We start from the raw sequence: 12587 nt of genomic DNA on the forward strand, positions 1-12587 counted from the left end.
ACCCAGATCATTAAAAAAATCTTCAAAATTATTCCTAATGGATAATTACTTCTTTTAGTATATTCTTCCTTTATTAGTACGATATCTCCTACTTTTGTCAGTTTGTGTGAGATGGGACGATATCTACTTTTTCTATCAACAGCTTGATGAATTAGAGTACCTAAAAATTCACTATGGTAGGTATCTAACAATGCATCTCGGACTTTACATAATTTTACATAATTTTTAGAAATATCTGGACATGACAATTGGCAGGATTAAAATCTGGATCCTCTGGAAAAGGCTGTAACTCTGGAATCAAATTTAGTGAAGTCAACTCATATCCTCTGATAAGCTGTTCAGGTGTTATAGGCTCTGGTACATAATCAATGTAGTCATCTCTTAAAGCCTCTTTAAAGGCTATCGGTCGTCTGTTAACGAGATGTATGATATTACACACAAGAAATTCGAAATCATAAAATGAAAGTACATTGTTTTTGATAGCTCCAAAGATTAATCGTTTTACCATCTTAACACATACTTCGACCAAAGAACCCAGCTGACTGCAACCCTTAAAATATTGTTGAAAGGATAAAGGTTTCACCACAGTTTTCTTCAAAATACAATTGAGTCTGAGAGTCATTAATGAAAGAGCTTATAATATTAGCACCTGCTACCAACTGCGTTCCTAAATCACTGATACACAACTGGGGTATGCCATATTCAAACAATGTAATTGGAAAGCTCTAAGAAAATCTGATACATTCAAACTTCTGCAGACCTTTAGATTAATGGCCCTTGACCAAGTACAAGTTATGCACAATAACCATATTTTCTGTGTCACCTTTTCATTTTTTACGTTGAAAGGTCCTAAATAGTCAACAAAAACATTTGCAAAGGGAACTGTAGGAGGATCTGATCGGAAGTCTCTATAGGAATTTTGATTTAATTTTATGGTACGATTATTAAATCTTCGACAATGAACGCATTGCTTGAGAACTTTTTTGACAACTGAAAAATGTTTAGGAATATAGTAATACCTTCTAAGCTCAGTTAACACAGAATAACAACCTGAATGTAACAATTTTACATGTGCGTCCCAAATAATCAACTTAGTTAAATGACTGTCTGGATGTAATAGCACTGGAAATTTGCCGTTAATATATAATTCCACTTCTTGAACTTACTTTTCACTCTTAAATACCCTGTTCATCCATAAATAAATTTAGCTGCGTTATGACCGGAGGAATCACTTTCTTGGCATTCATACCAGTTTGAAAATACGAATATACCTCAGGGAAATACTTACATTGTTCAACGTGTAACAAATGACTCAGAGAGGAGGCAAAAAAGTTAGTAACTGGAGAACAAGGAATTCCTGCCTTTAATTTCCACTTGTGTAAGGCCAAAAATACTCTACGATAAACTAGTAGAAGTCTCCGTAAACAAGAATAACTTTCCAAATCAACAAGGTGGTTTAAATTTTCGGTAGCACTAATTAAGGGAGACGAATGAATCTCCGTGGCGACCTCAAATGCTGGGATAGTAATCGACAATTCGGGGGCGGTTCTTCGGTCAAGCTAATGTCTGGGCCTGTAAAAATACATGACTTAAGGAGCTGATTATGCGATACACATCTAGTAATTAAGTCTAACAGGGTTATTCTTACCAGAAATGAAATTAAACTTGACAGGATAAAAATTTCCCACAATCTCTGTATATTATTAATTCTATTCAAAAACAAAGGGAGAATGTTTATTTAATTTGTCTAGCTTCAAAGACGCAGAATTTAACCAATGTAATGCACAAAGAGAATCTGTATAGGCCATAATATTCTCAATTTCTATGGGTCTTATGCAAGACGGGCCAGATAAATCTTTGTAATATATCCAGAGCACACTCAACACTTAAGTGGACGGCATTTAGTTCAAGGGCAGGTATCGATTTATTCTTTAACTGTTTATTAACCAGTCTGTTCTTGGCATGAATAAAACTTAGATGGCCTGTATCAATATGCTGCAAATAAATAACACAACCGTAAATATCTCTACTTGCATCTGAAAACACAAAAATGTTATATTTACCATCCCTAGGACCTACAGATCGTTGAACTCTTATAAGGAGCTCTATTTATTTGTTTGCAAATGTTGCTCCATTCTCGCTGCAAATCTGTAGCCAAGACTGTATCCCAGCTTAAATTTTTCTGGCACTGTAGCTTATGCATAAATAATCTGCAGCGATTAAACAAGGGCATATTAAAGCCAAAATATCAAACTGAGAAGCAATAGTTTGTAAAATTGACCTCTTAGTTTTGGCACTTGAATCAAGGCATATAGGGTTAGTAAAAAAAATTCATCAGAATTCCTGTCCATGTTAGTCCAAACAATTTACTGGTGCTAGGGGTAACTTCTTCGGTCTCTTGCTTGGTGAGACGTACCCGCGTGAAGTCACAATAATCAACAGATATCACAAGTTTAACATACGACTAGAATTTGAGAAATATCTAGAAGTGTTCGTGAACTATCGGTGATAAGATTAGTGTGAAAATAGTAGATAAAACGTCTTCTAAGTTAGTTTTTTATCAAGTGTAATACTATAAATCAGAACAAGATGGCAGTAAGTTCCAACTGCGGGAAAGGTGGCGTAATTTGGCGTGTTTAGCAGATTCGCAATATGATGAGGTAGCAGGAAGGGAACTGGCATTTCTCATCTATGAAATCAGCACAGTCCTAACCAAAAAAAAAGATACAAAAGCATTCATAGATATATTAGAAGGATATAATCCTTCAAACTGGAACAAATCTAATGAAAACATCTTGAAAATAATTGAAGAAGTTCCAAATAAAATCCAAGTGGTCAAGAGACTCATAAAGAAAATATACATAAACCAACATATTCCGACAAAGAAAATGAATAAGGTGAATCTTGTGAATATCCTAATTGATGCATTAGGAAAAAGAATGCCAAAAGCATGCAAACTGTGTAAGGTTTGGTATAGCATAGTCAATCCACAAAACCTAATCAGAAATGTGCTGCATGCAACATTCCGACCCATCCACAGTGTGCTGAGGTAATACAAGATTTGAGAAAAGATACAAAAATTTTTTGCTCAACATGTCTATCATGGATAGACAATGTTATTAAATCAAGATTGAATGTACAAATAGTTGAGGTGAGAAGAAGAGGAAGGAAGAGAAGAAGAAGAAAAAGAAGAAGAGGAAAACGGAAGAGAAGTAAACAAAAAATGAAATGACAGAAAAAAATAAGGAAAACAAAGAACAAGATAAAAGTATGGATGCAGAGATACTCATTGATACTACATATGAGGCAATAAAGCGCATACCTACGAAGAATAAATTACGATATGACAACAGAAAAGCAAATCCCCCCCCCCGAAGAGGCTCTACCAGATCTATACATGACGGGAAAGAGGAAAAAAAGACAAGAAAGACAAAATCTGCAACCTTTTGAAAAGAGGGAATTGCAGATTTGGAGAAAGATGTTACTACAAACATCCTAAGATATGTCAAAAACTAGAAATATATGGTAAATGTGCATACTTAGATGGATATGGGGATGATTGCAGAGATCTGCATCCAAAAATATGTAAAAACCTAAAAGAAGGAAAAGGATGTAAGTTTCGACAAAAAATGCAAATATGCACCCTGTAGCCATGAATCATAATCAAATAAATAACCAACCAAGTAATAAAATCCAAAATAAGAAAGAAACAAATAAAGAGAGAAATCAAGAATATCAGGTAAAAGAGAAAAGCAAACCACCAATGAGATATGCAGAGGTGTCAGCAAAAAATTTCAAAGCATCAGCTCCGAAATTCTACTCAAGAGATAATAACTGTATTTATTATGCAAGAGGATATTGCAGAAACGGAGAAAAATTGCAGATTCAGACACAAAATGAATAATTATGATGAAGGAAGATCAAATATTATGGAAAAGTTGGATTTTTTAATGTCAGAATTTCTGGGAAATGAAAAAAAGAACAACATACCAGAACAGGAAAGAGACATGGGAAAATCCTTATTACTACCAGTATTAAATGAAGGAGAAAACAAACACGCAAACCATCATAGTGATGAATGCGCAGGGTTTAGTTACGAGTAACTCAAAAAGAAAATAGAGTACTTAGAAGAACTAACCCAAAATGAAAAGAAATAGATATAATGAATATAAGTGAAACCTGGTATTCCCAAGAGACTGGGAATGATGATCAAATAAAAGGGTTCCAAACTTATAGATCAGATAGAAAAAATAGGAATCAAGGGGGAACCGCAATATTGGGAAAGCACAACAAGGAAACTATATGAGAAATATAGTAACTCAGAATGTGAACTAATAGCGGTAGAATTTGAATCTGAAAAATTGATGAACATAGTAATATATAGACCTCCTAATACTAAAGAGTTTGACTTAATAATTGAAAAATTGGATGAATAATGTAGAAATCACAAGGACTGGACTATTCTCCTATCTGGTGACTTCAACTTTCCTTTCGTAGAATGGAAAGAACGAATAGGAGATTGTGGTTGTACTTATACATATAAAAAAGAGAGTAATAGTAGTGCAGAAGATAAGAGGCAATTTGAAAAGCTATTAGATATGCTACTAGAATACAACATTCAACAAATAAATCACCTGCCAACAAGAAAGGAAAATACTTTAGACCTAGTATTTGTGAACGAGATGAATTATGTTAAAGAAATAATAGTTTATAATGCGAGTTATTTTACAGACCATAATGTCATAGAATTAACAGTTCGTTCCAAAGCAAGTGAAAAATAATAGATAAAGCAAAGAAATGAAAAAGTGGGTAAGGATATGGAAAATACAACTTCTAACAGTAAAATATAAAATGGTCAGAATTAATGAAGAATTAAACAAAGATTGGGATAACATTTTCGTAAGTGATGACATAAGGGTAAATACGGAGATATTATATAAAATAGTTGGAGATAATAGTGGAAAAATATATACCGAAGAAGAAAAGTAAACATCATTCATGCATACCAAGAGACAGAAGGATCTTGTTCCAGAAAATCAGAAAATGGAAAAAAGGTCTTGCAAAAGAAAAAAAATGCATGGAAAGTTATAGAAACTAAAAAGTAAGATAGAAAATGCAGAACCAAAAAGATTATACAATCAAAAGAAAATGAAAACGGGACTTGGAAGAAAAACCCTATTAAATATCAAGCAAAACCCCAAACTATTATACTCATATGCGAAGAAGATGAATAAAAGAAGAATAGAAATAGGCCCTCTGAGAATTGAAGGGAGATTAACGAATGAAAAAAAAGGAAATTTGCAACATACTGGCAGAACGATATAAGAGAGAATTCACCCCTAGAATAGATAATGAAGATAATGATATAGAAGTAAGGGATGAAAATAGTGAATATTTAGCTGACATAGATATTAATGAAGCTGATATTGTGCAGGCTATTAATGAAATTAAAAATGGAGCTGCTGCAGGGCCAGATGGAATTTCCTGCTATTTTGTTAAGAAAGTAGTTCATTCTATCGCAAAGCCACTTGCAATATTATTAAGACAAAGTGTAGATACAGGCAAGATATATGATGAGCACAAATTAGCATATATTACCCCTACTTTCAAAAGTGGATCAAGACTAGGAGGCAAGTAATTATAGGCCTGTGAGTCTAACATCACATATTATGAAAGTGTATGAAAGGGTAATGAAGAAAAATATTATGAAAACATTTAATAAAATAATTTGTTTAATAAAGGACAACATGGTTTCGTACCCGGAAAAAAGTACACAAACCCAACTGTTAGTCCACCGTGAGAAAACATATTCAAAAATATGAAAAGCGGAAATGAAACAGATGTGGTTTAATTTAGACTTTGCAAAAGCTTTTGATAAAGTAGACCATAATATATTAGCGAAGAAAATTAGAAAACACAATATCGTGGATAAAGTAGGAAGATGGTTAAAGAATTTTTACACAACAGAAAACAGATAGTTATTGCAAACGACGAGAAATCGGATGAAGCCAAGGTAATATCCGGTGTGCCGCAAGGTACGGTGTTAGCTGCAATACTGTTTGTTATTATGATTGAAGACATAGACAATAATGTTAAGGATTCGGTAGTGAGTAGTTTCGCAGATGACACAAGAATAAGTAGAGAAATTACTTGTGATGAAAGATAGGAACGCTCTACAAAGAGACCTTAACAAAGTATATTGATTGGGCAGAGGTAAATAGGATGGTATTTAAACTCTGATAAATTTGAATCAATAAATTATGGAGACAGAGAAAGAAAGCTATATGCATATAAAGGGACCTAATAATGAGACCATCACAAATAAGGAAGCAGTTAAAGACCTTGGTGTGATGATGAATAGGAACATGTTATGCAATGATCAAATAGCAACTCTGTTGGCAAAATGTAAAGCAAAATGGGAATGTTGTTAAGGCACTTCAAAACAAGAAAAGCTGAACACATGATTATGCTTTATAAAACATATGTTCGTAGTCCACTTGAATATTGCAATATGATATGGTACCCACACTATCAAAAGGATATTGCACAAATAGAGAGTGTACAAAGGTCCTTTACAGCTAGAATAGAAGAAGTTAAGGACCTAAGACTACTGGGAAAGACTACAATTCTTAAAATTATATAGTCTAGAAAGGAGAAGAGAACGCTACATGATAATTCAGGCATGGAAACAGATAGAAGGAATAGCAGAAAATATCATGGAACTAAAAATATCAGAAAAGAGCAAGCAGAGGTAGATTAATAGTGCCTAAAACTATACCAGGAAAAATAAGGAAAGCACACAGGCATTAATCCTACGCACCAGCATCGATAATGCAGCGTCTATTCAATGCGTTGCCAGCTCATCTGAGGAATATATCAGGAGTGAGCGTAGATGTGTTTAAGAATAAGCTCGACAAATATCTAAACTGCATCCCAGACATCCAAGATTGGAAGATGCAAAATATACCGGAAGATGTACTAGCAACTCTCTGGAGACATTAGAGGTGCCTCACACTGAGGGACCTGGGGCAACCCGAACAAGCTGTAAGGTCTGTAAGGTAAGGTAAGGTAAGGTCTATTTCCATCTGTAAGGCTATATCATTAGTAACAACCTGCTGAATATAAAACCTATAAGGGTTAAAAATACGAGGAAGCTGTTGGTACGACCATTTCAACTCCTCTGAAGTATTAACAGTAATAGCCCCATTATCCATGTAAATAAGCGAATAAATGGCCTTTTCAAGCCCGATATGCGAGGATCCTCAGAGTGCTGCAAATCAAAATGTAATAAAGAGCCATCATTAATAAAAAAGGACTACATCGAAGACCAAAAGGTAATCTCATATTCTTGAAAGCTACTAATGAAAAATCACCTTTGCCGACATTCTTGAACCAAAAAAATAAAAGTTTAGCCTGGTCATTTTCGGTCAAAGCCAACATATTGAAAGCTTTCTTAAGATCAAAAATAAGTAATTTCCTGTCAAATCTCAGATTCAAAAATGACGAAGATAGCTTTTGGTTTAATGCAGGTCCAGAATACATACACTGATTATGAGACAAAGAACTACCGTCTACCGAGTCCTTTAAGATTCGATAAAAAGACCACCCTACCACTTTGTGGTGACTTTGTCGGGTTTAAATATTGGCATGTGAGGCAGAAAGGAATATTGAGGATTCTCAGTTTTAAAAATATCAAGATCATGGATGGGTTCAATAATTCCTGCGTTAATCTGTTCCCTTATGGTCTGATCAACGAGTTGTAGAAGACCATCGCGCTGTTTAAGTTTTCTAAAATTAGACTTTAGTATTAATTTTGACAGTCTTTCATTTTTAGACAACAAATGGGAGACTTTGCCATTCCATAATAAAGGAACCATAATTCGTCCATCAGACTCCCTCTGATATATGGTTTTAATTGAAAAAATCGACCAGCTGATTATTAAGCTCGACACTTTCATCATTATCACACATTTTGTTTTGATCATAATTCAAAAAATGACCGCATTCAGACTCCAAAATTTGTTTCAGTGGCCTGCTGCAATTGCCTTTCCATTAGTTTACCTTTATCATTGATAACTGAAAAGGAACAGTTTACTTCAAACCCGTTGTCCTGGTCACCATCAGACAGAAAATCTATTCTCGTGTTTAATAACAACGAGCTACTACAACAACATGCACCGTAGAAACCGAACGAACATTACCGTCAGGTACGAATTCAAAACTCCTGGGTTTTTTACATTTAAGCAGGTTACGTTGTTCAACATCAAATCGACATTACCTGCAATAAAATGCCAGCATGAGAATCTATGTATACCGAAGGATCAACGTCACCAAAAATTACGTCGGTACCTGCTAAACAATGTAAAAAGTCTGTACCTAACAAGAGGTTAACATTATCAATAGTGCGAGTGTGTTTATTTAACAACTTATCAGCAAACATCATACCCTGGTTTTGAAAACTTTCAATTACTTTACCAAGCAAAGGCAATTTTAAAGCAATACTAATACAGGTACAACAAGCCAAAAAAAATTATAAAGGACAAACTACCTATTTTCACAGGTCACTTCTACAATTTTAGTATAATATTCTTTATTCCCATTAAATCCACTCACCGTAAGTCTAACATCCGAATTGATAGTTTTAAGGTTTTTTCTCCTCAGCTAACCTACTAGTGATGAAGGTGCTTTGTGAGCCACTGTCCCTTAGACCTCTGTAAATGTCGCTGCCAATACTGAAAGAAAACGTGGGTAACACCGAGTTTTCATACGAGTGCAACAAAACGGCCACACCGCTGTTACTTTTTGTGGAGTTTCAAAATTTACTTTATCAGATTGTTTAGATCTGCTGCCTTTGGAGGGCTCAGACTCGCAAAGATAACTCATATGCCAACCACGGCAATTAAAACAACGTCTTCTAAATCTGAAATGACAGTTGTTAGATTCATGACTAAACTGACCACACTTAACACAACCGTGTTTAGAATTTAAAAATTTGCACCTTATTGGTAGGGGAAGGGAACTTTGAACATTCATAAATAAAATGAGAATTATTAGCGTTACCAACTTTAAGACACAAAGAACAGCTGGGTGAAGACCTGGAATCTGAATCACTAGTTACTGCTTCTACAGCTAAATTTACCGCTTTTTCTTTTCGAGAAAAGTCCTTATATTCCTGTACATTCTGCGAGATTTTACTCTTTGTACCTTTAGCGACCTTTTTGTCGTTCTCGTATCTCTCACATGCTGTAAAAAGTTGTCTTTATATCATTCAGGGCAGGGTGAGTCTTGCCTTTAATCTGAATTAAAATGGCGCTGGAAACTATCATTCAGCCCATACCAAGCAAAATACCTAATGAACTCCTCAACGCTAATATTCAAAGTCTTCACTGATTCACATACCGATCTGAGTTCGGAATAAAGAGAAAGGGGTCTTCACCATCTTTCAAATGCAAAGCAGTAATTTTCTTAATGGCTGAATTCTTCCGAATATCGGTTGATGCAAATGCTGAAATTAGCAATTCTTTGGCATCAGCGTAATGCTGCTTATCCGCTTCTAAGGAACCTAACAAAACCTTTCCTCTACCCTCAACTTGTTGTTTAAGTAACAAAAGCAAATCCCTATCGGGATAGTTAAAAGCTTTAGTAGTTCCCTCAAATTCTGTGATGAACTTCAAAAAATCTTCACCTTCTACACTACGAAACTTGGGAAGAGGTGCCACAGGTTGTTTAAGTAAACTTCTGGCTACATCGCTAACATTACTAGAGCTAAGGATACTCGAGGGAAATATCTAGGAGAGGTAAACAGGTTTCAATCTTATCTATATAATCCTGACATAATGATAATTCCATCTCTAAATCTGTACTATCAGAATCCCCTGGAAATTTCTTATCCAAAATCTCAGTGTCCAAGTCAGTTAACTTATTCTTATAATTTACCAGAATACCTTTGATAGATAATCTTCCTGCTAAGAGTACTGAATGTGGAGGACCTGTTATAATATCAGTCACCTTTTTGCGGATGACTTTCCTTTGTCCAATAAGCACAGATAAAGCAGACATTGTTAAATTATACAAGAAATAATCCTAGAAAGGAAAAAATATTAATGTAATGATCCTAGAAAGGAAAAAATTAATATTAAAGTAATAAATCTGAAAGGAAATAAATTTCAGTTCACACAATGGATCCCGCTACTTTCACCAACTAATGGGATTTCTGCATAGCGAAATCCAACTTCCTTCGTCGTTGCCCCACGTTGGGCGCCATAAGCTGAAAAACTATGAAGTCACCTTATAAGGTACTTAAAAATACTGAAGGGAAGTCAATTCATACACCTTTGAAATGTTTAAATTTATTATTTATTGCAAATGTGTCAAGTGCATGACACAGGGCTCTTCCTCTTCAATAATCAGCTTCTCCTCCATACCTGGATGGGAAATACAGAAATTGCACGTTAGTGTGAAGCCTAAGAATTAATTTAAATTATATAGGTAAGAATAATATGGCAAGAAGCACTTATACATAGGAATATGCAAACTGTTACCTTACTGTAAGTAGGTCAAGACAAGAAAAACCAAGTATGACAACCAAATCAAGGCTGGATAATCCTGAAAATAATATAATATCCGTGTAAGTTTGCATTAAAGGAGATTCTTGCAATTTTATGTTGACTTATCCAGAAATAACAAATAGTAGCTTACCACTATGTACAATAAACCCATGAACAACCTTCAGTAGAGTTGCGAAACCACTGCAAGGACAAGAGAAATCCTTTTATAACTATTAAACATTCGTGAATATCCGTACTCTACCGATGGCAGGTGGAGGAAGGACTTTAATAGGCAGCGACAAAGGCTCAAAGAGATTGTTACGATTACCATTCAGCATTTGCCCCAAAAAAATACTTGGTACTCACCGTAGTCCATCCGAGCAAGAAGGGATTGAAGTCAATGCTTAGGAGAACGTGACTTTTCTCCACAAATCATCCACTAAGGTGAATCAAAGTCGAGACGATGATGAACAAATCAGTCGTAGGAGGCAGAGCACATCCAGGTGGCCACCAACCAATTACGCCGTCCAAATTATGGAACCAAGGGAAATACTTCACAAATGCCTCTTGAGGGACCCTTGATTCTTAATAACATTCTCAGAGCCTCGTCCAAGACATCCTCCAGGAAGACAGGCTCACTCTGACGATGGAATGACGGGCTCAATGGCATACGGGTATGTGGTGGTCCTACAGGAATAGCTCACTGCCCTAATGCTCTGACAGGACCGCCCGGACTGACCGGGACTGGCAGGAACTGCGCGACTGTCAGACTGCCTCGACTGCTCAGACTGCCTTGGACTGCTAGTACTGACTTCTCACGCATCACCGATCTCGAAGTTTCCTCGTAAACAACAAAAAGAGGAGGAGTCAACAATTTGCTGATCATAACTATGGCAGCAGGAAGGACTGTAAGCGGTACCAAGTACTTATTTTACTTATTTTGGTAATACTAAAATTCCATATTTACGAATCCTTCCTGCCGCTGTAGGCAAGTACATTATTTATTTATTCTGTATAGAAAATTCTTTTAGGAGACCGCAGCCCCTATTAAGGTTATTTTCGACAAGACGTAAAGTGTGAGGAAGATATTATCGATTGATACACTACTAACTGCCTTATTGTAAGAAGATATCTTTAATAAAAAAAAATATGCTGGTTCCTCTCCAAAACAGTTCCATGCTTAAAGCAGTTGGTGTATCGTTTTATTACTTGTGGTTAATTCTCCTTTTGATCTGATTAGTGTTTCTGTTGGTTTTCCTTCTCCCTCAGTGGAGTATTGCTGCCTTATCCGAGACACTTTCAAATACACGAACGTTTTGTCTCACTCTAATAGGAGAACTATTGAATACTAGAAATAAGTTACAGGATTGCGTGTTCAGAAATGATGTTGCAACAGAAAATACAGTATATATATATATATATATATAATATATATATATATATATATATATTATATTATAATATATATTATTATATATATATATATATATATATATATATATATATAATGTATATGTATATATATATACTATATATATATATATATATATATATATATATATATATATATACATATATATATATATATATATATATAATATATATATAGTATATATGTATATATATATATATATATATATATATATATATATATATACATATGTATATATATATATATATTATGATATATATATATAATATATTATATATATATATATAACATATACATATATCTATATATATTAATATATATATTATATATATGTATGTATATATATATATATATATATATATATATATATATATATATATATATATATATATATATATATATATATAGCGTTACAATATGTTTAGCCAAGGGCACAGGAAAATAGAAGAACAGCAGTACCGAACGCTTTCGTATTCAACACATTTTCGTGGTACATATATTTATTTTATATATATATATATATATATATATATATATATATATATGTATATAATATGTATATATATATATATACTATATATATATATATATATATATATATGTATAGT

General features: G+C 34.1%; 1 long non-coding RNA gene across 1 annotated transcript; it reads right to left on the reverse strand.

Annotated features, from left to right (window-relative positions):
* Positions 1-10237: 10237 nt before the first annotated feature.
* LOC135226054 (uncharacterized) lies at positions 10238-11054 on the reverse strand. Its single transcript, XR_010317125.1, has 3 exons — positions 10914-11054; positions 10699-10748; positions 10238-10424 (listed from the first exon to the last, which is right to left on the reverse strand). It is a non-coding gene; the product is annotated as an uncharacterized LOC135226054 (long non-coding RNA).
* Between the last annotated feature and the right edge of the window lie 1533 nt (positions 11055-12587).

The sequence above is a fragment of the Macrobrachium nipponense genome, chromosome 14 (assembly GCF_015104395.2).
Source record: "Macrobrachium nipponense isolate FS-2020 chromosome 14, ASM1510439v2, whole genome shotgun sequence".
NCBI classification, from domain to species: Eukaryota; Metazoa; Arthropoda; class Malacostraca; order Decapoda; family Palaemonidae; genus Macrobrachium; species Macrobrachium nipponense.